This window comes from Mus caroli, unplaced genomic scaffold, assembly GCF_978045245.1.
Source record: "Mus caroli unplaced genomic scaffold, Mus_caroli_1 scaffold_3, whole genome shotgun sequence".
NCBI classification, from domain to species: domain Eukaryota; kingdom Metazoa; phylum Chordata; class Mammalia; order Rodentia; family Muridae; genus Mus; species Mus caroli.
In genome coordinates this window covers 105,294,402-105,319,480 of record NW_028227258.1, presented here as the reverse complement: position 1 = coordinate 105,319,480, position 25,079 = coordinate 105,294,402, and the positions used below count along the sequence as shown (strand labels likewise).

The window sequence follows — 25,079 nt, the reverse complement described above, 5'->3', positions numbered from 1 at the left end:
ACACTGGAGGATTTTTAAAGACAGTGCATAAATTTTCCATTTATGGAAATGTGCAGTCTCCCATTCTGCACCAGGAGCAAAACTGCTGATTACAGGAGGCTCTGATCAGCGCAGACCACAGCAAGCCTTGCCCTGATTCACAACACTCTTGCTGTTCTGCTCCTCTCCTCTTAGGAGACCCAAGACCTCCCCAGACCCAAACCCATGTCCTTCATTTTACCTCTAGTTGATGTACTAATTCAAGTTCTAGTCATCCTTTTGAGCATAACCTATCCCCAAGTCTATCCCGTGATTTTATGAAGTAGTTATGTCAATAGACTATTCCTTCACCACTATCTTTTACAATAAATCTACTTTTGTTAGACAGTCTCATCTGAGAACCTAGACGCATACAAGGGAATGTTTTATTCCTTTCAAATCCTAAGTATGTAAAATTACCTTATTCTCATGGGAACTCATGTAAACTTTAAGAGATAAGGTCCAGTACATGGATCTGTAGATCACTGGGGAGTGTGTCTTTAAACAGGCCTGTGGGACCTTGGACTTTTCTCTTGATCTCTTTCCCTTCTTGGCCATAGGGTGAGAGGTTGGACTCTACCACAAACCCTTGACATAATGTGTGGCCACAAAAATCCAATCAACTGGTCTAAAGATCAAGAACTCAGCCTCTAAGTTATGGGCCTAAATGACCCCTTTCACTTTATAATTTTGTTATCTCAGGTATTCTTGATAATGATGGACAGAAGTACAGTGGTAATGATAATGATGTCAGATGCACAAGGAGTCTTGAGGATTGAAGGTTCCAGCTCATCTCTTGTCAGTCACAATAGTCCCCCCAAAATTGCCCCTCTGCTCTGGTGTCCAGTTCAGCTTCTCCTGCAGTTTTCTGGTCTGACTCAGCTTCATTCCAGGAACTTCTAGGAAATTGCAAAGGTTGTAAAATGACAGGAAGATCAGATGGACTTTTGTTTAAATTCAGTAGAAGCACTTAAGAAAGGGACATAGACCTTAAGGATGTCTCATTAAAATTACCCATTATGCTCCTTTGAGCGATTCATGAGTTGGAGTGGTCAGATGAGTCTTGCGCTTTTGATGTATGAATTGATATTCATTATAAATGCAAAATTTGTGGAAAGGGTGTTAACAACAAAGATCTATGTAAATTTCCTCTGACTTCATTTCTACCTCCATTAATACTTCTCAGTGACTCCTGCCTCAGTTCATTCTTTGCTCTCTGAACTTCTTTGAACAATTATGAGAGTAGTCAATTTCTTATAAGCACATAATCTTTGCATCTTAATTAATACATTTCATGATTACATATGTGCACAAGTTGTGTTTTATGACATTTAATCTACTGAAGGTCAAGAGTCACTCAAGGAGCATGGGAACAAAGCCTTAGAAAAATGAGCTGATCATTTGTGGGTAAATATTTGTGAAACAGTTGCTACCTGCTCAGTGACCTGTACATGCCAGGTACTATGATATCCCCCAATGTACTTCTAATTCTTCCTTTGCTCTCATTTAACTCAATCAAGTCCCTACAGCTCCTATATAGCCCACCAGGACTAAGAGACAAGATTGAATTTTAACTATGGCCCTGTCACTTACTGACCACATGATCCCTGACAAGCTTTTGAACACCTTACCACTTGTTTAGTCAGCAACAATACCTCACTTAAAGGACCTAAAATAATATATGCAGTGAAGCACTCAGGAAATGGGGATTATGTTGCTTATTTTTATATACACGATGGAATTAAAGCTCAGAGAGGTGAATTAATTGTTCATGATCCCAAGTAAGTTGCAGAGCTGATAATGAGACAAAGGACATACACTTTACAATTAACCACATCCTCTACTGATTTAATTGTTTCTGCAGTAACTTGTCACACCTAACTACTTAAGACAGGCCTGTGTTAAATGAGTTAGAGAAAAAGAGTTAACCCCGGGCAGGGGTTTCTTTGCCCACTTAGTGACTGACTTGCCAATCCAATTCTGTTCCCTGTTGAAGCCAAAGTTACACTGAGATTAGAAAAGCCACATCCCTATGGACTCTACCATAGTCTCTGCAACTGTACATACTGCCTTGACCTCCTACAAATGGATCCAAATAAGTCACTGAGTTTCCTCACTAGACCTCATTAAATAATGTGTAAGGAACCATTGAACCCTAAAGTCAAGAGGAAGGTTAATTTAAATTGAAGATTCTTTCATCTGAGATACATTTGAGAAGCCTTGCTAATTGAATGAAATAAAGAAATGACTACTGTAAGGTATGATTGAGAACGATTTTATTGTACATATGAGCAAGAGTACAGCCAGAAGCCTCTGAAAGAGTGCAGACTGAACCAGGCCATAGGATGTTTGAGAGTAGGTTAGAGTAAAAGAAGAAGAGAAGGAAGAAAGAAAGAAGAGAGAGGGCAAGCAGACCAAGAGAGGAGCTACAGACCAAGAGAACTACAGTAGGGGACCATGAGGGAGAAAGCCAAGAGTGTTAGTGGCTGAAATCGCAAGATTATGTAGGAAAGCAAAGCTGGGGAGACTTGAAACCTGAGATGGAGAGGTTTAGGGTAGGAAGAAGGATGAGAAGTTCTTAGTGGAGCCCCTGGTCCTGAATGAGCCTAGAGGCCAAGCAGACATACATGTTGGTATGCTAAAAGGCACCATAGGTACCCATTTGTCCCCAGTTTCTTTAGGACCTGAAACTAAGATTTTTCTTGCTTGATGAAAAGGTCTTCCAAAAAGAAAACTGCCACAGTCCTCCATGAGAGCGAGTTTCCGGTTAGGAGATGCCATTCCCTCACCCTCACACTCAGGTCATCAACAAAATTACCACAAGCCACCCTACCCTTGCTTAGTTCCCAAAAGCCCATCTGTCACCCATAAGATCCCTCTCCCTTGCCTTTAAATTGATGTTTCAGCCCAGTCTTTAATTGTTGAGACAGCCCTTCATCTAAAGCCTCTTGTATTATGCAATATTTTTTCTCTGTATGTAATAATTAATCTGTCCACTGTCAGGTAATTTGTGGACCCCTGTTCACAAAGCTTAGATTAGTCAAGGCAGAGTTGTTCTGAACAGGAGTTTTCTGTATTTTCATACTTATATTTCTGAAAATTGAGCAGTTGGGGGATGGGTGGGTCCACCACTCAACTGTACTCTGTTACTGGGTCAGTAACACCCCTAATACTCGTGTGCAACGCTCACCAAGCTGTCTGGGAATCCAACAGACAAAAATACTTGATGATGTAATAGTGCCTCATTACCTCCCCCAGGAGTTACTGTGGAAGCCAGTTATGGTTTGATGTGTCCATGCATGGCTGTTTGTGTAACACCTGTCATTAGCTGTGCCCTCTTCCACTGGTGTCCCCTGTTCTTTCTTATCACAGCACAGGTAATGCTATCACCAATAGACCAAAGTAACAGATACAGAGATACATCATGGCTGATTTATTTATGGTTATCTTATTTAAGGATTTGTGAAGAATTTTTCTGAACTCCTTTTTCTCAAAAGTTGAAATTTGATGTGTTTTCCATGTCTTGACAGCTAATGCTCTGTCTCTGCAATGACCATCAAAACTAAAGCATGGACATCATTCACCTGCGTTACTGAAATCACGTTTTAACTAACTCCTTATTTCTACATAGCAACTAGTGGTCTTTAAAAATGAAAGGCAAAAGGGCTTGATCAAACCTCAATGGTTAATAGTAAGAACTTGTTGCTTTTCTAGAAGATCCAAGTTCAATTTCCTAGGTCAGTAGGTCATACTTGATCTACTGATCCAAGGGATTCAACACACTCTTCTTGCATATTAGGGCACCTGCACACATATGATATAGTCTCACACAGACACAAAAGAAATGACCACTTTTAAAATGTAAGACCAAGGAGACTGTCAATGCTTATCATCCAACTCTAACATTACCCTAAGGCCTCCTCACTCGTCACCGCTCCCTCATCACCTGCTTCAACTCTTCCTTCACACTTTGATTAACATTTTTTAACATGAGCTGGTTCCCTTGCTAGGATGCAGATAAAACATTCATATCATGATGTAAATACTTACTGCTGTGTATCCCACTAGAACGCAAATTACTTAAGACCAAGTATCTGGCTTTTCATGCATATAACTAAGTGCCTAAAACATAAAAGGTATTCAAATTGTATCAATAAATTAGGTACCACTCCCATCTCTTTTCTTCTGCTGTGATCTCTTTCATGATCTCCCCTTTGGTCTGCGATGGTCTATAGGCTTCTTGTCTCCATAGCAACAAACATCAAATGTCATCATCTGTCTCCAATATTTGCTTTCAGAAACCTGTTAATTTTACTCATCTTTTAAAAGATTTCTATTCACTTCCCAATGCTTAAAAATACTAATGAGATAAAGATATCCCCTTGAGGCAATATGAAGGAACCTTGTCTACCTTTTATCTTCTAATTGTTTCTTCAATATGATACTTAGCAACCCTGTGGTCAAATGCAAGTGAGCATATTAACATTTGCATAAAGGATTAACTAAAGTTATAAAGGTCACTGGTCCCCTAACCACAGGGATAACATTCTTTCTATTATACCACACAATACTGACTCATTAATTTACTATTTAAGACTTTCCTCCCTCTACCAATCCTTAGTCCTTCCTTTCAACCTCAACTTCTCTCAAATATTCCAGTTCTTTAATTATCTCCACCATAGTTCTGCATCCTAATCTTCTATAATTTTAATGTTGTTCATAGAAGATATCAAGAAGAGTGGGTCTGATGGGTACTGAATTCCAGAACCAGCCTGAGATGCCTTTGACTCAAGCTTCTTATCCTATGAGCACAGTCTACTTCCTGACTGGATTAATTTCATTGACTCAAAACCCCCAAGCCACAGCATTAATTATAAACAGGATGAATAGCCTGCTTCCTAATGATGCGCTCCTACACCGAAAGTGTTCACATAACTTGCAAACTGAACACAGGGGAGCGACTACCTACTTGTGGTTCTTGTCTGATGAGCATTAGGGATTCTAGAAAGTGGTTGGAGCAACAGAGAAATGAGTTTTCCTGCTAAGTGAGCCATCTGGGATTGCTCCCAAGAAGCTTCTGAGAGCCAGGGATGTTGCTTGAAACAGCATTTGCATCCTCAGCACCAGCTGCCAGGATCCCATCATATGATTTCGAGGATACCCCATTTAATGGCCACCTCGAACTAACAAGTGCCACGGTCTGGAGAATAAGCAAACTTCTCCCTAAGCAGCTGCCTTTTTCTTGTTAACACGGCTTCTGATGTCTCAGTGAAACTGAGATCTCCACACTGACAAAGCCCTTCTTCCTTAGGGAATGCTGTTTCACATTGGATTGTTTGCCTGTGACCTCTTAGTCCTCCTACACATACCACCCATATTAGGAACATTAGTTGATGTACATGATTCTAACATCTTTTGGTTCCAAGTATTTTTAGCACCACTAGCCACTACTTTTTTTCTGAAAGAAAAAAAAAAAACTCTCTCCTCTCTTGTTTAATGACATGAAAACTAAGTGGTGTTTCATTTTGAAATGCCCCACATAAGCTAGTACATCCAAACACCCAGTCCCTAGTTGGTGGTATTATCCGGGAGGTTTAGGGGGCCCCTGTGGGTGGCCTTTGAGGATTTATAGCCTACTCCCGCTTCCAGGTTGCTCTCTGTTCATGTTTTTGGTTGAAGATATAATCTCTAAGCTTCCTGCTCTGGCTGCCTGATGTTATGCTGTATTCATCATGATGGGCTGTAATACTCTGGAGCAGAGCATCATAATTAACATTTTTTATCTATAATTTGCATTGATTGTAGTATTTTATCATAGTAACAGAAAAGAAACAAATACATCAAGTAAATCTCTTCAGATTCAGATGACCTGGCAGCACAGCAATCCTCTTTGAGGGCATCAGATCTCATTAGGGATGGTTGGGAGCCAGCATGTGGTTGCTGGGGTTTGAACTCAGGACCTTCGGAAGTACGGCCAGTGCTCTTAACTGCTGAGCAATCTCTCCAGCCCCCCCTCCCTTTTTTATTTTTTGTTTTTTTTTTTTTTTTTTTTTTTTTTGGTTTTTCGAGACAGGGTTTCTCTGTGTAGCCCTGGCTGTCCTGGAACTCACTTTGTAGACCAGGCTGGCCTCGAACTCAGAAATCCGCCTGCCTCTGCCTCCCGAGTGCTGGGATTAAAGGCGTGCGCCACCACACCCGGCTTTCCCCCTCCCTTTTTTAAAGCGAAGCAATCCCCTTGTCTCTGCATTATTATTGCATTAACTCTGGACCTTTATTTTGCTCCCTGCATTATAATGGAATTTTTTTTCTATCTTTTTTTTTTTTTCAGATTTTCATCATATATAAATCAAATCCCTGCAATTAAGAGAGTATCAAGAATCAGTGGAAAAGTTAATTGTAATAATAGTAATGATAATAATAATAATTTTAAAAATCAAGGGGTTGAAGAGGTTGGCCCATAGGTTAAGAGTACTGGCGGCTCTTACAGAAGATCCACATTTAGTTTCCAGCACCGCATGGCCACTCACAATCATCTGTAAATTCAGTAATAGGGAATCTGATGATAAAACATGTACACAAACAATCATACACACAAAATTAAAATAAAATATTGAAAAAGAAAAAAAGAATCAGTGAAAAAGCGATTGGAGATACCTTAAGCAACTAGTAATAGCATTTGCCACCATTTGTTTAAATCATTTTTTTTAATTTTTTTATTACGTATTTTCCTCAATTACATTTCCAATGCTATCCCAAAAGTCCCCCATACCCTCCCCCCCACTTCCCTACCCACCCATTCCACTTTTTGTCCCTGGCTTTCCCCTGTACTGGGGCATATAAAGTTTGCATGTCCAATGGGCCTCTCTTTCCAGTGATGGCCGACTAGGCCATCTTTTGATACATATGCAACTAGAGTCAAGAGCTCCGGGGTACTGGTTAGTTCATAATGTTGTTGCACCTACAGGGTTGCAGATCTCTATAGCTCCTTGTATACTTTCTCTAGCTCCTCCATTGGGGGCCCTGTGATCCATCCAATAGCTGACTGTGAGCATCCACTTATGTGTTTGCTAGGCCCCGGCCTAGTCTCACAAGAGACTGCTATATCAGGGTCCTTTCAGCAAAATCTTGCTAGTGTATGCAATGGTGTCATCGTTTGGAGGCTAATTATGGGATGGATCCCTGGATATGGCAGTCTCTAGATGGTCCATCCTTTTGTCTCAGCTCCAAACTTTGTCTCTGTAACTCCTTCCATGGGTGATTGTTTCCAATTCTAAGAAGGGGCAAAGTGTCCACACTTTGGTCTTCATTTTTCTTCAGTTTCATGTGTTTTACAAATTGTCTCTTATATCTTGGGTATACGAAGTTTCTGGGCTAATATCCACTTATTAGTGAGTACATATCATTTGAGTTCTTTTATAATTGTGTTACCTCACTCAGGATGATGCCCTCCAGGTCCATCCATTTGCCTAGAAATTTCATAAATTCATTCTTTATAATAGCAGAGTAGTACTCCATTGTGTAAATTTACCATAATTTCTGTATCCATTCCTCTGTTAAGGGGCATCTGGATTCTTTCCAGCTTCTGGCTATTATAAATAAGGCTGCTATGAATATAGTGGAGCATGTGTCCTTCTTACAGTTTGGGACATCTTCTGGATATATGCCCAGGAGAGGTATTTCGGAATCCTCCGGTAGTACTATGTCCAATTTTCTGAGGAACCACCAGAATGATTTCCAGAGTGGTTGTACAAGCTTGCAATCCCACCAACAATGGAGGAGTGTTCCTCTTTCTCCACATCCTTGCCAGCATCTGCTGTCACCTGAATTTTTGATCTTAGCCATTCTGACTGGTGTGAAGTGGAATCTCAGGGTTGTTTTGATTTGCATTTCTCTGATGATTAAGGATGTTGAACATTTTTTCAGGTGTTTCTCAGCCATTCGGTATTCCTCAGGTGAGAATTCTTTGTTTAGCTCTGAGCCCCATTTTTTAATGGGGTTATTTGATTTCTTGGAGTCCACCTTCTTGAGTTCTTTATATATATTGGATATTAGTCCCCTATCTGATTTAGGATAGGTAAAGATCCTTTCCCAATCTGTTGGTGGCCTTTTTGTCTTATTGAGGGTCTTTTGCCTTGCAGAAGCTTTGAAGTTTCATGAGGTCCAATTTGTCAATCCTCGATCTTACAGCACAAGCCATTGCTGTTCTATTCAAGAATTTTTCCCCTGTGCCCATATCTTCGAAGCTTTTCCCCACTTTTTCCTCTATAAGTTTCAGTATCTCTGGTTTTATGTGAAGTTCCTTGATCCACTTAGATTTGACCTTAGTACAATAAGATAGGAATGGATCGATTCGCATTCTTCTACATAACAACCAGTTGTGCCAGCACCATTTGTTGAAAATGCTGTCTTTCTTCGACTGGATGGTTTTAGCTCCCTTGTCGAAGATCAAGTGACCATAGGTGTGTGGCTTCATTTCTGGGTCTTCAATTCTATTCCATTGGTCTACTTGTCTGTTCCTATACCAGTACCATGCAGTTTTTATCACAATTACTCTGTAGTAGAGCTTTTGGTCAGGCATGGTGATTCCACCAGAGGTACTTTTATCCTTGAGAAGAGTTTTTGCTATCCTAGGTTTTTTGTTATTCCAGATGAATTTGGAGATTGCTCTTTCTAATTCGTTGAAGAATTGAGTTGGAATTTTGATGGGGATTACATTGAACCTGTAGATTGCTTTTGGAAAGATAGCCATTTTTACAATGTTGATCCTGCCAATCCATGAGCATGGGAGATCTTTCCATCTTCTGAGATCTTCTTTAATTTCTTTCTTCAGAGACTTGAAGTTTTTATCATACAGATCTTTCACTTCCTCAGTTAGAGTCACGCCAAGATATTTTATATTATTTGTGACTATTGAGAAGGGTGTTGCTTCCCTAATTTCTTTCTCAGCCTGTTTATTCTTTGTGTAGAGAAAGGCCATTGACTTGTTTGAGTTAATTTTATATCCAGCTACTTCACCGAAGCTGTTTATCAGGCTTAGGAGTTCTCTGGTGGAATTTTTAGGGTCATGTATATATACTATCATATCATCTGCAAAAAGTGATATTTTGACTTCATCTTTTCCAATTTGTATCCCCATGATCTCCTTTTGTTGTCGAATTGCTCTGGCTAGGACTTCAAGTACTATGTTGAATAGGTAGGGAGAAAGTGGGCAGCCTTGTGAAGTCCCTGATTTTAGTGGGATTGCTTCAAGCTTCTCTCCATTTACTTTGATGTTGGCTACTGCTTTACTGTAGATTGCTTTTATCATGTTTAGGCATGGGCCTTGAATTCCTGATCTTTCCAAGACCTTTATCATGAATGGGTTTTGGATCTTTTCGAATGCTTTTTCCGCATCTAAGGAGATGATCATGTGGTTTTGGTCTTTGAGTTTGTTTATATAATGGATTACGTTGATGGATTTCCATATAATAAACCATCCCTGCACCCCTGCATCCCTGGAATAAAACCTACTTGGTCAGGATGGATGATTGCTTTAATGTATTCTTGGATTCCGTTAGCGAGAATTTTATTGAGGATTTTTGCATCTATATTCATAAGGGAAATTGGTCTGAAGTTCTCTATCTTTGTTGGATCTTTCTATGGTTTAGGTATCAGAGTAATTGTGGCTTCATAGAATGAGTTGGGTACGGTTCCCTCTACATCTATTTTGTGGAATAGCTTGTGCAGAACTGGAATTAGATCTTCTTTGAAGATCTGGTAGAACTCCGCATTAAACCCATCTGGTCCTGGGCTTTTTTTGGCTGGGAGACTATTAATGACTGCTTCTATTTCGTTAGGGGATATGGGACTGTTTAGATCGTTAACTTGATCCTGATTTAACTTTGGTACCTGGTATCTGTCTAGAAATTTGTCCATTTCATCCAGGTTTTCAAGTTTTGTTGAGTATAGCCTTTTGTAGAAGGATCTGATGGTGTTTTGGATTTCTTCAGGATCTGTTGTTATGTCTCCCTTTTCATTTCTGATTTTGTTAATTAGGATGTTGTCCTTGTGCCCTCTAGTGAGTCTACCTAAGGGTTTATCTATCTTGTTGATTTTCTCAAAGAACCAACTCCTCGTTTGGTTAATTCTTTGAATAGTTCTTCTTGTTTCCACTTGGTTGATTTCACCCCTGAGTTTGATTATTTCCTGCCATCTACTCCTCTTGGCTGAATTTTCTTCCTTTATTCTAGAGCTTTTAGATGTGTTGTCAAGCTGCTAGTGTGTGCTCTCTCCAGTTTCTTTTTGGAGGCACTCAGAGCTATGAGTTTCCCTCTTAGAAATGCTTTCATTGTGTCCCATATGTTTGGGTATGTTGTGGCTTCATTTTCATTAAAGTCTAAAAAGTCCTTAATTTCTTTCTTTATTTCTTCCTTGACCAAGGTATCATTGAGAAGAGTGTTCAGTTTCCACGTGAAGGTTGGCTTTCCATTATTTATTTTGTTATTGAAGATCAGCCTTAGTCCATGGTGATCTGATAGGATGCATGGGACAATTTCAATGTTTTTGTATCTGTTGAGGCCTGTTTTGTGACCAATTATGTGGTCAATTTTGGAGAAGGTACGATGAGGTGCTGAGAAGAAGGTATATCCTTTTGTTTTAGGATAAAATGTTCTGTAGATATCTGTTAACTCCATTTCATTCATAACTTCTGTTAGTTTCACTGTGTCCCTGTTTAGTTCCTGTTTCCACGATCTGTCCATTGATGAAAGTGGTGTGTTGAAGCCTCCCACTATTATTGTGTGAGGTGCAATGTGTGCTTTGAGCTTTACTAAAGTTTCTTTAATGAATGTGGCTGCCCTTGCATTTGGAGCATAGATATTCAGAATTGAGAGTTCCTCTTGGAGGATTTTACCTTTGATGAGTATGAAGTGTCCCTCCTTGTCTTTTTTGATAACTTTGGGTTGGAAGTCAATTTTATTCTATATTAGAATGGCTACTCCAGCTTTTTTCTTCGGACCATTTGCTTGGAAATTTGTTTTCCACCCTTTCACTCTGAGGTAGTGTCTGTCTTTTACCCTGAGATGGGTTTCCTGTAAGCAGAAGAATGTTGGGTCCTGTTTGTGTAGCCAGTCTGTTAGTATATGTCTTTTTATTGGGAATTGAGTCCATTGATATTAAGAGATATTAAGGAAAAGTAATTGTTGCTTCCTTTTATTTTTGTTGTTAGAGTTGGCATTCTGTTCTTGTGGCTGTCTTCTTTTTGGTTTGTTGAGGGATTACTTTCTTGCTTTTTCTAGGGTGTGATTTCTGTTCTTGTATTGGTTTTTTTTTTTGTTATTATCCTTTGAAGGGCTGGATTCGTGGAAAGATAATGTGTGAATTTGGTTTTGTCGTGGAATACTTTGGTTTCTCCATCTATTTTAATTGAGAGTTTGGCTGGGTATAGTAGCCTGGGCTGGCATTTGTGTTCTCTTAGTTTCTGTATAACATCTGTCCAGGCTCTTCTGGCTTTCATAGTCTCTGGTGAAAAGTCTGGTGTAATTCTGATAGGCCTGCCTTTATATGTTACTTGACCTTTCTCCCTTACTGCTTTTAATATTCTATCTTTATTTAGTGCATTTGTTGTTCTGATTATTATGTGTCAGGAGGAATTTCTTTTCTCGTTCAGTGTATTTGGAGTTCTGTTGGCTTCTTGTATGTTCACGGGCATCTCTTTCTTTAGGTTTGGGAAGTTTTCTTCTATAATTTTGTTGAAGATATTCGCTGGCCCTTTAAGTTGAAAATCTTCATTCTCATCAACTCCTATTATCCGTAGGTTTGGTCTTCTCATTGTTTCCTGTATTTCCTGGATGTTTTGAGTTAGGATCCTTTTGCATTTTGTATTTTCTTTGATTGTTGTACAGATGTTCTCTATGGAATCTTCTGCACCTGAAATTCTCTCTTCCATCTCTTGTATTCTGTTGCTGATTCTCGCATCTATGTTTCCAGATTTCTTTCCTAGGGTTTCTATCTCCAGCATTGCCTCACTTTGGGTTTTCTTTATTGTGTCTACTTCCCTTTTTAGGTCTAGTATGGTTTTGTTCATTTCCATCACCTGTTTGGATGTGTTTTCCTGTTTTTCTTTAAGGACTTGTAACTCTTTAGCAGTGTTCTGTATTTTTTTAAGTGAGTTATTAAAGTCCTTCTTGATGTCCTCTACCATCATCATGAGATATGCTTTTAAATCCAGGTCTAGCTTTTTGGTTGTGTTATGGTGCCCAGGACTAGGTGGGGTGGGAGTCCTGCGTTCTGATGATGGTGAGTGGTCTTGATTTCTATTAGTAGGATTCTTACGTTTGCCTTTTGCCATCTCTAATCTCTGGAGCTAGTTTTTATAGTTGTCTCTGGTTAGAGCTTGTTCCTCAGGTGATTATGTTTGCCTCTATCAGCAGACCTGTGAAACTAGCTCTATCCTTAGTTTCAGTGGTCAGAGTACTCTCTGCAGGCAAGCTCTCCTCTTGCAGGGAAGGTGCCCAGATATCTGGAACCATAGATGCGATCATCAGCAACAGAATACAAGAGATGGAAGAGAGCTAGCTACACATGGGCAGCACACAGCATGCAATCCCACAAACCTCCCTTATTTTTGTTGTATTCATACATGTGCAGGCATATGGAGAGAGTGTGCATGTGTTGGACCAAATCAGCAACTGGGGGCAGACATGCAAGAGATGTTAGTGGCAGTGGACTAGGATTAAAAAGTCAACTCCTTGCTGTGCTAAAACAAGTATCAGTATTTATTACTGAAGCTAAGACTGTGACAGGAAGAAAATTAGCTTTGCTGCTACCATTCTTAATTCTCATCTGGGAGCCCTGTAACAAAAGACAGATTAAGAAAGGAGAGCTTATACCCTGGCAATGAGCAAAGAGACACTTTGTTGGTGTTGGTGTTCTTGTATCAGTCAGGGACAGAGCAGATGGCAGTCCTTTATTCATCCTAGTTTGGTGCCTGGCTTGGTGGCCAAAGCTGTCTTATGCCTGAGTCTCATAAAACAAAACAAAACAAAACAAAACAAAACAAAACAAAACAAAACAAAATAAAACAAAATAAAACAAAACAAATTAAAACCAGGTAAGGAAGCATGTGAGGAGGAAGACAGAGGCCTGAGGACTGCCATGCCACCCACAGACTTGCCCTCCACTCCATAACACAGGCAGGCCATAGACACCTGTTTGCCAACTTGCCAGGCTACAGAAATGGAAGATGTCACCCAGATGCCTGCCAGATGCATGGCTAGCCTGCAGCAGGAGCCACTATAATATGGAAGTATGGAGAGGTCAAATGGAAAAGAAAGAGAAGTGAAGCAACTTGGGCACTATGAAGAAAGATGGAACTGGAGACTGAAGTGTGGAGAGGAGTAGCCTGCTGTGAGTGGCCAGCCCTGCCACTTAGAGCCATGGTGAAGTCTCAGTCCAAGCCTCTACTGAAAGTCTTATCTAAGTTCATGGCTACGCAGTACCGGGGGTCAGTGTCCATGGCTCATGTGTGTGTGTGTGTGTGTGTGTGTGTGTGTGTGTGTGTGTGTGTGTGAGAGAGAGAGAGAGAGAGAGAGAGAGAGAGAGAGAGAGAGAGAGAGAGAGAGAGAGAAACAGAGAGACAGAGAGAGAAAGAGAGAGAGAAACAGAAGGTACCAAGCAAGGTACAAAGGAGATAATAAAAATATATATTGAGAATTTGTTGAGTCTACGAAACATAAGTTTCTAGACCACTATACCATGTGATAAATAGGGTTTAGTACCTTCTCAAGAATATCTTTCGACATTTTGATCAGCGGTTTAGAGACTTCTCCAGACATTGAATCATAGCATCATACTAGATTTAGCCAATAAAATCATAGTCACCACAACCAATCCGTGTATTACAATATTAAAGTCAGCTGACAACACAAAGCTAAAATCTACTGTATTTCTGCTCGATTAAGCTGTTCCACATGTTCTATGTGGTGATTGGAGGAACTGAGCTCCACAGAGAGAACATTCTAGAAGCAGTAGAGTGGACTTCCCTGCAGCACCACATATGGAAGTGCCCTAGGGACAGGGCCATGACTGGAGATCTAGAGATAAGGTCCAAAATCTCTAATCAAGGCAGTAGTATGACAAGGATCGTGAAACCCATGCCATAAGAGACACCGAGTGAAACAATGACCTTAGCTAGTGTTGGTATCAATTTTACAAAAACTAACCAGCATACCGGGGAGCTGTTAATTCTTTGGGTATTCTGACGTTCTCCCTCTCCCTCTCCCTCTACCTCTCCCTCTCCCTCTCCCTCTCCCTCTCCCTCTCCCTCTCCCTCTCCCTCTCCCTCTCCCTCTCCCTCTCCCTCTCCCTCTCCCTCTCCCTCTCCCTCTCCCTCTCCCTCTCCCTCTCCCTCTCCCTCTCCCTCTCCCTCTCCCTCTCCCTCTCCCTCTCCCTCTCCCTCTCCCTCTCCCTCTCCCTCTCCCTCTCCCTCTCCCTCTCCCTCTCTGGCTGTTTCTTACCTTTCTCTATGTATCCTGGCCAGAATGTCAACAGCTTTGCTTTATCTTCCCAACTCTAAAATATGTCGTCTTCCTACAGGATCATAAGCAATGCAACAAATTGAAATGATACTAAAGTCTTTAAAACTGTGTGAGCGAAGTGAACCTTCCCACTTTAATGGTTTAATATCTTGAGTAATTTGTTATAGTTACAGAAAGCTGTCACAGCCATTAACCTTCAACACTGTTATCAAGACAAACAGAATTATACTATGAAAAGAGATAGGAACCAAGGAAGAAATAGACCCAGGATCAAGTTTTAAAATTTGTGAAAAGTATAAGCCTTAATCTTTTTTCCTACTTATAACACAATCTTAGTAGCATCAAGTCTGAGTCTACTCATTTAAAGTAATTAAAGCTAGCATACATTTACATTTTGCTCTTTAATGTGCTACCCAGATGGCAGGACTGATGGTCTCATCAATGATTTAAAGAGTTGCTTAGAAAGTATTGGAGCTAGGTGACCATTTTAAATAATTTAAAACCCACTTAGACTACTCTCTTACACCCAGGATAGAAAGAGCTCACATTCTCAAATTGAGACTAAGGCTAGGGGTGTTTATTCTGAATAAAATTAAGCTGAAAGCAAGGAATGCACAGTAATTTGCAGGAGGTGATTTATTTGACAATATCTAGGAATAACTTCTGTTTGCAACTGGATTCATTGTGTAAACCTACCTGTGCCTTACAGAGAATTAGTCAACAGGGCAGAAAAGGGATACTGCCTGTACAGATTTTCTAAAAATGATGGTCAGACCTGTTAATAAAAATATGCAAAATGTAAACATTGAATTGCAGTAAATCACCATATTCTACAGACAGGTTGAGCCCTGAATTGGCATGCCCTCCTTCATCCTAAGGAAAGGTAACCATTAGAAACAGAAAGGTAGTCTATATGTGAAGTGCCTTCTTTCAATACAACCTGTAAAATACGATCAAAGAAAACACTCTGAATATTTCCCTTTCAAGAGCTTCAATTTTGTGAACATTCATCTATTTGGTTTTCTTTTCTTTTCTTTTCTTTTCTTTTCTTTTCTTTTCTTTTCTTTTCTTTTCTCTCTCTCCTTCTTCTTCTTCTTCTTCTTCTTCTTCTTCTTCTTCTTCTTCTTCTTCTTCTTCTTCTTCTTCTTCTTCTTCTTCTTCTTCTTCTTCCCCTTCTTCCCCTTGTTCCCCTTCCCCTTCTTCTTCTTCTTCCCCTTCCCCTTCCTTCTCCTTCTCCCTTCCCCCTTCCTTTCCCTTCTCCCTTCCCCTTTCCCCCTTCCCCCTTCCTTGTCCCTTCCCCTTTCTTCCCCCTTCTTCCCCTTCCCCCTTTCCCCTTCCCCCTTCCCACATCCCCTTCCCCCCTTCCCCTTTCTCCCCCCTTCCCCCTTCTTCCCCTTTCCTCCTTCTTCCCCCTTCCCCCCTTTCCTCTTTCCCCTTCCCCTTCTTCCCCTTCCCCTTCCTTCCCCTCTCCCTCTCCCTTTCCCCTTCTCCCTCTCCCTTTCCCCTCCTCCCTCTCCCTCTCCCTTTTCCTCTCCTCCTCCTCCTTCTGCTGCCTATTGACTTTTATTCTGCTAGGGGAAAATGACTAAAAATATAAACAGATTGGGTGCTGAGTCTTCAGATGAAAGCAGGGATCTAAACACAAAACCATAATATTTAGTGAAGAAGCCCAAGTGCTCATTACTGGCCCCACTTCATGTCCTGGTGTTGGCATTTCACAATCAAGTATCATGGACCAAGGGTCTAAGCAACAGGACATTACCATCACATTTATTGCCATGTTGGCAGCTATGGGACCTTGCAGTCTGAGGTCAGCATTGACTTACTTCAAGCCTTTCTCTTCCATATGGATATGGCTCTCACTCCTGTCTTCTTATGGCCTTTTCTCTGGGTGAATTTACAGCAGAATCTCCTCTTCCTGTGAGGATACCAGACATGTTAGATTAGATCCCAAACATATGATTTCATTCTTTTCTTGAAAGGTTACTATGAGTTTGATCTTCATATTAATTTTTAATGTGAGATTAATATTTAATATGTTTGATACCATTTTATTAAGAATTTACTAAGTATACAACATAATGAGTTGGTGACATTTTTGTAGATTGTATCACTGTATTTTGATCATATTTACTCCCCCATCATCCTCTGGTGTACTCCCAGCTCCCTTTTCATTCAGTTTAGGCTTTCCTCTTTTAAACTGATTTGGGTCTCTACAGCATGGACCCTCTGATTGGTGCAGTTTGCTCTCAGGATAGGTTTCTTATTTTCCTAGGTTTTATCCTCAATAGTTTTGACCTCTGTAACAACCATGGCTCTTTCTTTAAAAAAAAAAAAAAAAAAAAAGACAGGGTTTCTCTGTATAGCCCTCGTTGTCCTGGAACTCACTCTGTAGACCAGGCTGGCCTCGAACTCATAAATGCACCTGCCTCTACCTCCCAAGTGCTGGGATTAAAGGCATGCATCTCTGCCCTATCTTGAATGCTTCCTCTGCAAAGCAAATTAGTTCATTATTTTAAATTTTAACATCATGGAAATTCACAGACATTGTGGTGACACAGGAAGGAGTTCAGCTGCTTGTGCTGCAAGCATTCTCAGGAATCAGCATGAACCAGGAAGTGGAGCCAGGCTATAAACATCAAGGTATATATACTCAGTGACCCACTTCCTCAAATGAGGCTGTGCCTCCTAAAGGCATCACAAACTTCCCAAACAGAACTACCATTTGAGGACTAAGTGTACAAAAATGTGAGTCCTTGGGGAAGGAAGACTCTTGTCTAGAAGAGATATTGAATTTTGTTAAAAGAGTGTGTGTGTGTCTAATAAAATAAATATAACTTCCTTATTTTATTCATTGATATTGAATGTTGAAATGAAGTTTCATTCCTACAACCAAACAACTTGATTATAGTGTATGTTCTTTTAATTTTTGGTCAAATTGAGTACATACATTTCATTGAAGCTTTGACCTCTACATTCATCAGAGAAAATCATTTATGTTTTTTTTTTTTCTGTTGTTGTTGTGTCCAATGTTCTGCCCCATACTCCAAAAGCTGTGATCATTAAAAATATGTTCCCTTTCTCTGTTTGTTTGCTAAAGACTTGTGCTACAATGTCAGGCCTTCGTAAGAGGAACAACAATGACTTTAAAACTCATGGAATTGGGCCACAGTGGGTGTGCATATTTTGATGTCTTCATGCTATTATGGAGCATCGATCTGCTTGTTGTTCCCAAGGTCTTCATGTCCTTCTTAATCTATGTTTTATTCTAAGAGGAGTGAGTGAAGATTCTAAGAGGACTTCCAGCCTCCCACTAGGCTGTATCATTGGCATTCATAATAACAATGCTTGATCTTTTTCAACCATTGCCACTGGAACAGATTAATGATTCAATCACCAAACTTATAAAGACTTTAATATAACTAAACATTGATTGTTAGTAATGACCACCATCCTTAGAAAGATAGAGATTGTTAACAAAGTTCAATTAAGATGTTTTTGTCAATGGCTCTGATGTAGAAAATCCTAGAAAGTAATTTGAAGTTTAAAAAGGCACACTCTTAATCACTGTGCTGGGGATTCTTTAAGGTCAGGGAATGAGAACACTGGCAACACTGGCTGACGCGATGCTGGGCTGGTGATCTAGGTGATGGTTGACATCTATTACCCATTTCTGTCCTCAGCTTCCTAATATGAATTAATAAAATATTGTTAATGAGAAAATGTGAACCCTGAGGATATAAAGTTGAAAGAACTGATTTTTTATATATAATTTTAGATTTGTGATTCTTTTAAGATTTTTATAAGATTATCTTTTAAGATAAATACTAAAATAATTGATTCTTTTTGTTTTTCATTTTGTAACCACATGACAGCCTGGCATTAAGAGAAACTGACTGAGAAAACTCCCTTGCTTGCTTATATTTTGTTAATCTATAACAAGTTGCTTAGTTACAAATGTATGTGGGTCCTTGGGAATAATACATTTTTTACCAAGAATACCTAGGACACTGATCATGTGATGCTATGGGGAACATGTTTTTTCTTATGTATACTCATTGTAATTATTCACTTAAAGAAAATTAGATACATGTATGTATACGGTTGTAAAGTGGTTGAAGCTTTGCCCCATACTCCCAATGTGTGAATGCGTGCATGTATGTATGCATGTATGTATGTATGTATGTATGTATATGTATGTGTGAGGTTGTTGGAGCTTGTCTTGTTTCATCTATTGACTCTGTGTGTGTGTGTGTGTGATCTTCCTCCCCCAATTTTTTCTTTTTTCCTTCTCATTGGCCTGCAAAGCATTCAGAGATTTTTTCACTGATCACAGGAGTGATAGACTCAGCAAATCTAGCTTTATTCCCTCAGACAAAAGCCTACTTAGTGAACAATCACTGACTCTCGGCCCTCACTTCAGTTTCTCCTGACCTGTGGAAGCTGGCCTTTGACACTACAGATCCTCTCCTCTGCATTACGGCTGGGAAAGCTCTCACTTCAAGACTTGTCTACCTGCATGGAGATCTGTCTTTAAACTGGGAGATAGAGACATTGAGGTAAATATTCAGAGGAATCTAAAGACACTTCAAAGAAATACCCGCTGTGGTTTTGTTCATTTCCATCCCAACCGGTAAGAAGAACACATGCTCCACTATGTTCATAGCAGCCTTATTTATAATAGCCAGAAGCTGGAAAGAACCCAGATGCCCCTCAACAGAGGAATGGATACAAAAAATGTGGTACATTTACACAATGAAGTACTACTCAGCTATTAAAAAGAATGAATTTATGAAATTCCTAGGCAAATGGTTGGACCTGGAGGGCATCATCCTGAGTGAGGTAACACAATCACAAAAGAACTCAAATGATATGTATTCACTAATAAGTGGATATTAGCCCAGAAACTTAGTATAGCGAGATATAAGATACAATTTGCAAAACAATTGAAACTGAAGAAGAACAAAGACCAAAGTGTGGACACTTTGCCCCTTCTTAGAATTGGAAACAATCACCCATGGAAGGATTACAGAGACAAAGTTTGGAGCTGAGACAAAAGGATGGAACATCTAGAGACTGCTATATCCAGGGATCCATCCCATAATTAGCCTCCAAACGATGACACCATTGCATACACTAGCAAGATTTTGCTGAAAGGACCCTGATATAGCTGTCTCTTGTGAGACTAGGCCAGGGCCTAGCAAACACAGAAGTGGATGCTCACAGTCAGCTATTGGATGGATCACAGGGTCCCCAATGGAGGAGCTAGAGAAAGTATCCATGGAGCTATAGAGATCTGCAACCCTGTAGGTGCAACAACATCATGAACTAACCAGTACCCCGGAGCTCTTGACTCTAGTTGCATATGTATCAAAAGATGGCCTAGTAGGCCATCACTGGAAAGAGAGGCCCATTGGACATGCAAACTTTATATGCCCCAGTACAGGGGAATGCCAGGGCCCAAATAAATGGGAATGGGTGTGTAGGGAATTGGGGGGGGGAGGGTGTGGGGGACTTTTGGGATAGCATTTGAAATGTAATTGAGGAAAATATGTAATAAATATATATATATAAAACAAAACAAAACAAAACAAAACAAAACAAAACACTCACTGTACCTGTAGGTATGCCTAACGCTGGATAGTTGGGTTTCAGAGGGTTCAAGACAGCAGTGCCTGGCCTAGAATAAGCGATTGACTGATGGGAACAAAATAAGGGGAGGGGGTGCTGGGGGCCCTGGGGAAAAGTGAAGAGGAAAGGGGGTCTAATGTCCGGCCAGAGTTTCTGTGTTTTGGGCAGGCGGATGCAGGCAGAGCTGCTGGACACTTTTCTACTTGGCCCCAGGTGAGCATGCCTGACCCATGCAGCTGGGGGTGGAAAAGGGGCGGCCCCCAACCGGGCACCTCGGAGTTACCTTGCTAAAGCCCCGGGGTTGTAGGAGAGAGGGAATGAGGGAAGGAGTTCCCAACATGGGCGAGAGTGGCACAGCAGATCTAGATGGAGCAGAGACTCTCTATGGTTTAAGAGCTTTATTATAGAAATGCAGGGGAAAGAGAGAAGGTAGAAAGAGAAGGGGGAAGGCTAGAGAGAAAGAGGGAAAGGGGAGAGGAAAGAAGACAAAGAGAAAGGGGAGAAGTAAGAGAAGTGAGAGATAAAAGGAACAAAGGAGTAAGAGTAAGAGAGTAAGAGAGCCAGGTGGGGGCTGAATAGCCCTTTTTATGGACTTTCCTGTTGCTAGGTAACTGGGGAGGAGTTTAGCCTGAAGGTCAGAAGCTTTTGCCACTGCTTATATGACTACTGACCCATGCTTCTCTTGTGGGGCTGTGGGAGGTGGTACCTTAGGCAGGGGCCGGAGTTCCAGGAGCATGAGGGAACGCCTACCATGTCATGAAGGTGAATTATGACCATCAGGGTTCAGACCTCAGTTCAACTGGATACCAGCCTGCAATTCCCCACAATTGGCCAATGTTCCTTCTCTAAGTTGGACACTTGAGTGCAGAGAGCATCCCAGATTTATGCTGAGATTCTTTTGTCATTTTCCTTTCCTTTTTCCTCTGGGATGCACGAGTGGGTAAGGGAGATATAGCATAACCCCAATATACATTTAAAAAGTAAAAGACTTGGCCTTAGGTGACATTAAGAAGGAAAATGAATCTTAAGGGCATCTCTGCTTCTAGCATTAGCATGAGAATGGGAAAGGGGTTTGGGTTTGCTTTAGGTTTATGTGACTGGCTTTGTGTTTTTACAATAATGAGGTTAAACTCAGCATTTGAGAAGCAGGTTTTTCTGCTTGGTTTCTAGGAGAGGAGAGTTGGGCATCAGACTTGTACTTCACTGAGGGCAGAGTGTTGTCTCATGATTCACTTTGGATCCCACCCCATATTTCCTTGGGAAGATTAGAAAGGGAAGGTTCATGTTTTCTTTTCTTTAAGATTTAAAACACCATATGAAAAGATGGCCTTCCTGGAGCTTAGTAGAGGCCTGTTTAAGGAAAACTTGCTCTCTTCTGGCCAAAAGAATAGATTACATTTGGCTCTAAATGAAGTCAAGACTTTCTAAACTGGTTTGCTATGGTCTCCTTCTGTGGGAGTTAATGTACCAGAGTGTAGAATAAATCACTGCTTGTTTGATTTATCATTTATCATTTTGTAATTGCTGCTGCCTCCCCTGACAACCCATCAAATGTGCTGGAGCCAATCAACCACTTGGCCAAGAGTGAACTCATTTGGAAGGCTAATTCCCTCATGGCATGCCCAGTATATAGGAGGAATAATTATCTCTCTAATGAAAAAAATGCAGTTGCTCACTTAACCTGTTTCATAATTTCCCAAGTTTTAACCCAGAAGATTTCATCTTTACCTTGACATTTCAAGCTTTCTCAGTCATTCTCTGAAGATCTCTCTCTCTGTACTCATCTTCATTGCTGTACAAGCTGATTTTACCAGACTCTGGCTCAAATGGTATGGCTTCCTCTCTTCTTCCCCATCATCCTCCCAGTAGCTGCTGGGATTTTCAATTTGCCAACCTTATTGTTTTTCTTTCAAACTCTAATGAAAAGATCATTGAGCTTCCTTCTTGAGTCTCTTTCAATAAACATTTTTAAATTTTATTCTAGCCCTGGTTAGTTGATTCTGTGGGCTGTTTTCCTGTGGTGTAGTTGACTCCTCCTGCTCCAACAATTCTTCCTTGCCCTTTGCTGCACAATTTCCTGAGCTCTGCCCGATACTTGGCTGTGAGTCTCTGCCTCCATAGGCTTCATCTAAAATAACCATCAAAACATGTTTTTAATTAATAAACCTGAGAAACCCTGTCCCTAGAGGTGTTTCAGGTGTAGCTGCTGTGACACATATGAGTCAGGAGGTGGCAGAGAGAAGAAAGGCTATGTAGGCTCAGTGTTCTGAGCTGTGAACTTCTGAATGATTAGTTGCCTAACACTCCCTAAAAACAAATAAAACAAAGACACCACCAATGGGGCATCAAGAGCCAGGAGAGGGAGCTAGCCTAAGAGACCACCAGTTGGTGCTGTGCAGGCCCAGAAGGGCTTCCAGGATGAGGAGCAAGCAGGAGACTAGAAGAACCCTGCCTGGGGCCACAGCTGAAGATGGATAGCCCTCACATGGTGGCACTCAGGTAAGCCAAGGAAAGGAGCAACCACTAGACCATGGGGTTCAGGTGGGGAGCTAGCCTGAGATGAGTACCAGTTCAATACCATGTAGACCTGGGGAAGAGCAGACCAGACCATGTCCAAGTGCCACAAAGTACAAGTGGGGCATAGCACTCCTGAGGGAAACACCTGGGTGCCACTATGAAGAACAAGTAAGAGGTGGAGAAACGGAAGAGAAAGAGAATCAAAAGTATATAGGCACAATGAAGAAAGCTGGCCCAACAACTTGCCTGACATGTAGCAAAGTGGGTGAGAAGAGATGCCTTCCACATCCACACCCCTTGCCATCTGTGGCAGGCAGTAGAGCTTGCCTTGGGGTAATGAGAACAAAAGGGCTGTACCTGCCCCTCATCTACTGCAGCACTTGGGAGAGTGAGTGGGGCCTGTACCTCACCCCAGCAGCAGGGTAGAGCTAACCCTGGTTGCAGGGGCTGCTGGCAAGCCATCCAAGATGGTGTGAGACCAGAAAAGCCAGTAGGCTGACTAGCTCAGATACTTCTCAGGCCCAGATCCAGGGCTTTGAGTTGGCCTGCCCCAATATCTACCCCGTCGATGAACTGCTGGGATTCTTGAGAGTCAGGTCATACGGTTCCAAAACTACAGGATCTCCATGACACTGGGCAACAACAGGACATGTCCCAGTGAGATACTAGTATTGGTAGAGTAGCAAAAGCCAGTATTGTACCAGATCATTAGGTTACTGGAAAGAACAATTGCAAGCAAAGAAGTGTGGACAAAAATGTATACTGTGGGATACACTGTAACACAATACAGCTTCAACAACAAGATTCTGTTGTGGGTGTGGTTGCAGGGGTGGAGAATAGGTATGAGAAAAGGGAGAGGTGAGAGGGATTGAGGTACATGATGTGAAATTCACAAAGAACCAATAAAAAGGTTTTTAAAAATTAGAAACAGAACACACATGCACACACACATTCTCATACGCACACACATACACACACACACACACACAGAGAGAGAGAGAGAGAGAGAGAGAGAGAGAGAGAGAGAGAGAGAGAGAGAGAGAGAGAGAGAGAGAGAAACTAAAGGAAACCTGGATTTCTCTGGTAACAGCAGCAGCACCACCACCACTACTAATTTTCTTCTCCTTCTCCTCCTTCTTTTTCTCTTCTCCTTTCTATCTTTATGTGTTTCTCTATCTCTTTCTCTATCATTGTCTATGCCTGCAGCTCTGTGTGTGAGTGTGTGTGTGTGCCTGTAGTTGTGAATAGTAAAGGATGGGCCTCCTTTCCACACTCAGCATATCTCCACAAACACTCTCTGCAAGCAAAGTGAGCTTCCTCCATCTACCTGTGCACTGTCCTTCAAGGACGGTAATGATCCTCTTATTATTTGGCATCTGACCCAGTGAGCCTTAACTGAATTTCTCATTTACAAAACAGTTCAGAATTGATAGTTCTTAGTGATATTAGCTCCTCCTTTACACAAGAAAGATAAAAAAATAAATTCATGCTATAATTTTAACCACCCAGTAACTCTCAGAAAGGCTGAAAATAAGATCATTGTGTCTGCATGACTTCATGCATATTTTCTAATAGTTTACCACATCAGCTGTTTAATTCAATCCTATTCTATATTGGCTGAGTTAATGTCACATTGATTTTTATCCATTTGTCTTAATAGACATTTATTCAGATCATTTGGATAAGAAAGAAAAAAATAATTAGAAACCAGGGCATAAGGATTCTAGTTTCTAAGATTTTTGCAATAGTTTACCTCATTGTGATCCAGTATGAACATCCTGCTTTTAATGCCTGTGTGCTTTCTAAATATATACCCTGCCATGATGAATACCGAGCCAGCAATGTCAACGAAAAGTAGGTGCAAATGCAAATTGCTGCTGTGGTGAGAACATTGATGCAGGAATAAAAATGCTAATATGATAAGATGTCGCCTACAGTTAATGCTTTAATACAACAAGCCTCTTCATTTAAAATTGCACAAGGACAGAATCCATTGGGGTCCACCCTCGGAATACTAGTAAGCAGAGGACAGGAAGTGATGTGCTTATCTTTACCACACCACTAAAGAGAAACAATGTGATTAACTGTTCACTCTTGTATGTAAAGTCAACCATTGCCCACTGATATTCAACAGATGAGGAACAGAATTACAAAAGAAAAAAGTTACAAGTTTCAGTAGACATATTTGGGGATGGCAAAGTTTCACCAGAGTATTGAATTGAAGGCTTGATTTATCATATGCAATTAATGCTGCCTCCATTGAAAACTCATAAAACGTACTGGATACAGAAGATTCCTGTTTGGCTGTGGAAGGTGTAACCATTGAAGCAAATATTCTCAGCCTTCTCATTTGTAAATGTCCACCCCATGAGATCCTTGCTTGCAGTTCATTTACAG

At 40.8% G+C, this 25,079-nt stretch overlaps 2 non-coding genes across 2 annotated transcripts; both read left to right on the top strand.

The window, feature by feature from the left end:
* Window positions 1–12,884: 12,884 nt before the first annotated feature.
* LOC115030734 (small nucleolar RNA SNORA48) lies at window positions 12,885–13,027 on the top strand. Its single transcript, XR_003836330.1, has one exon. It is a non-coding gene; the product is annotated as a small nucleolar RNA SNORA48 (small nucleolar RNA).
* Window positions 13,028–22,340: 9,313 nt separating this feature from the next.
* LOC115030750 (small nucleolar RNA SNORA17) lies at window positions 22,341–22,470 on the top strand. The gene has a single exon (XR_003836345.1). It is a non-coding gene; the product is annotated as a small nucleolar RNA SNORA17 (small nucleolar RNA).
* Window positions 22,471–25,079: the final 2,609 nt, after the last annotated feature.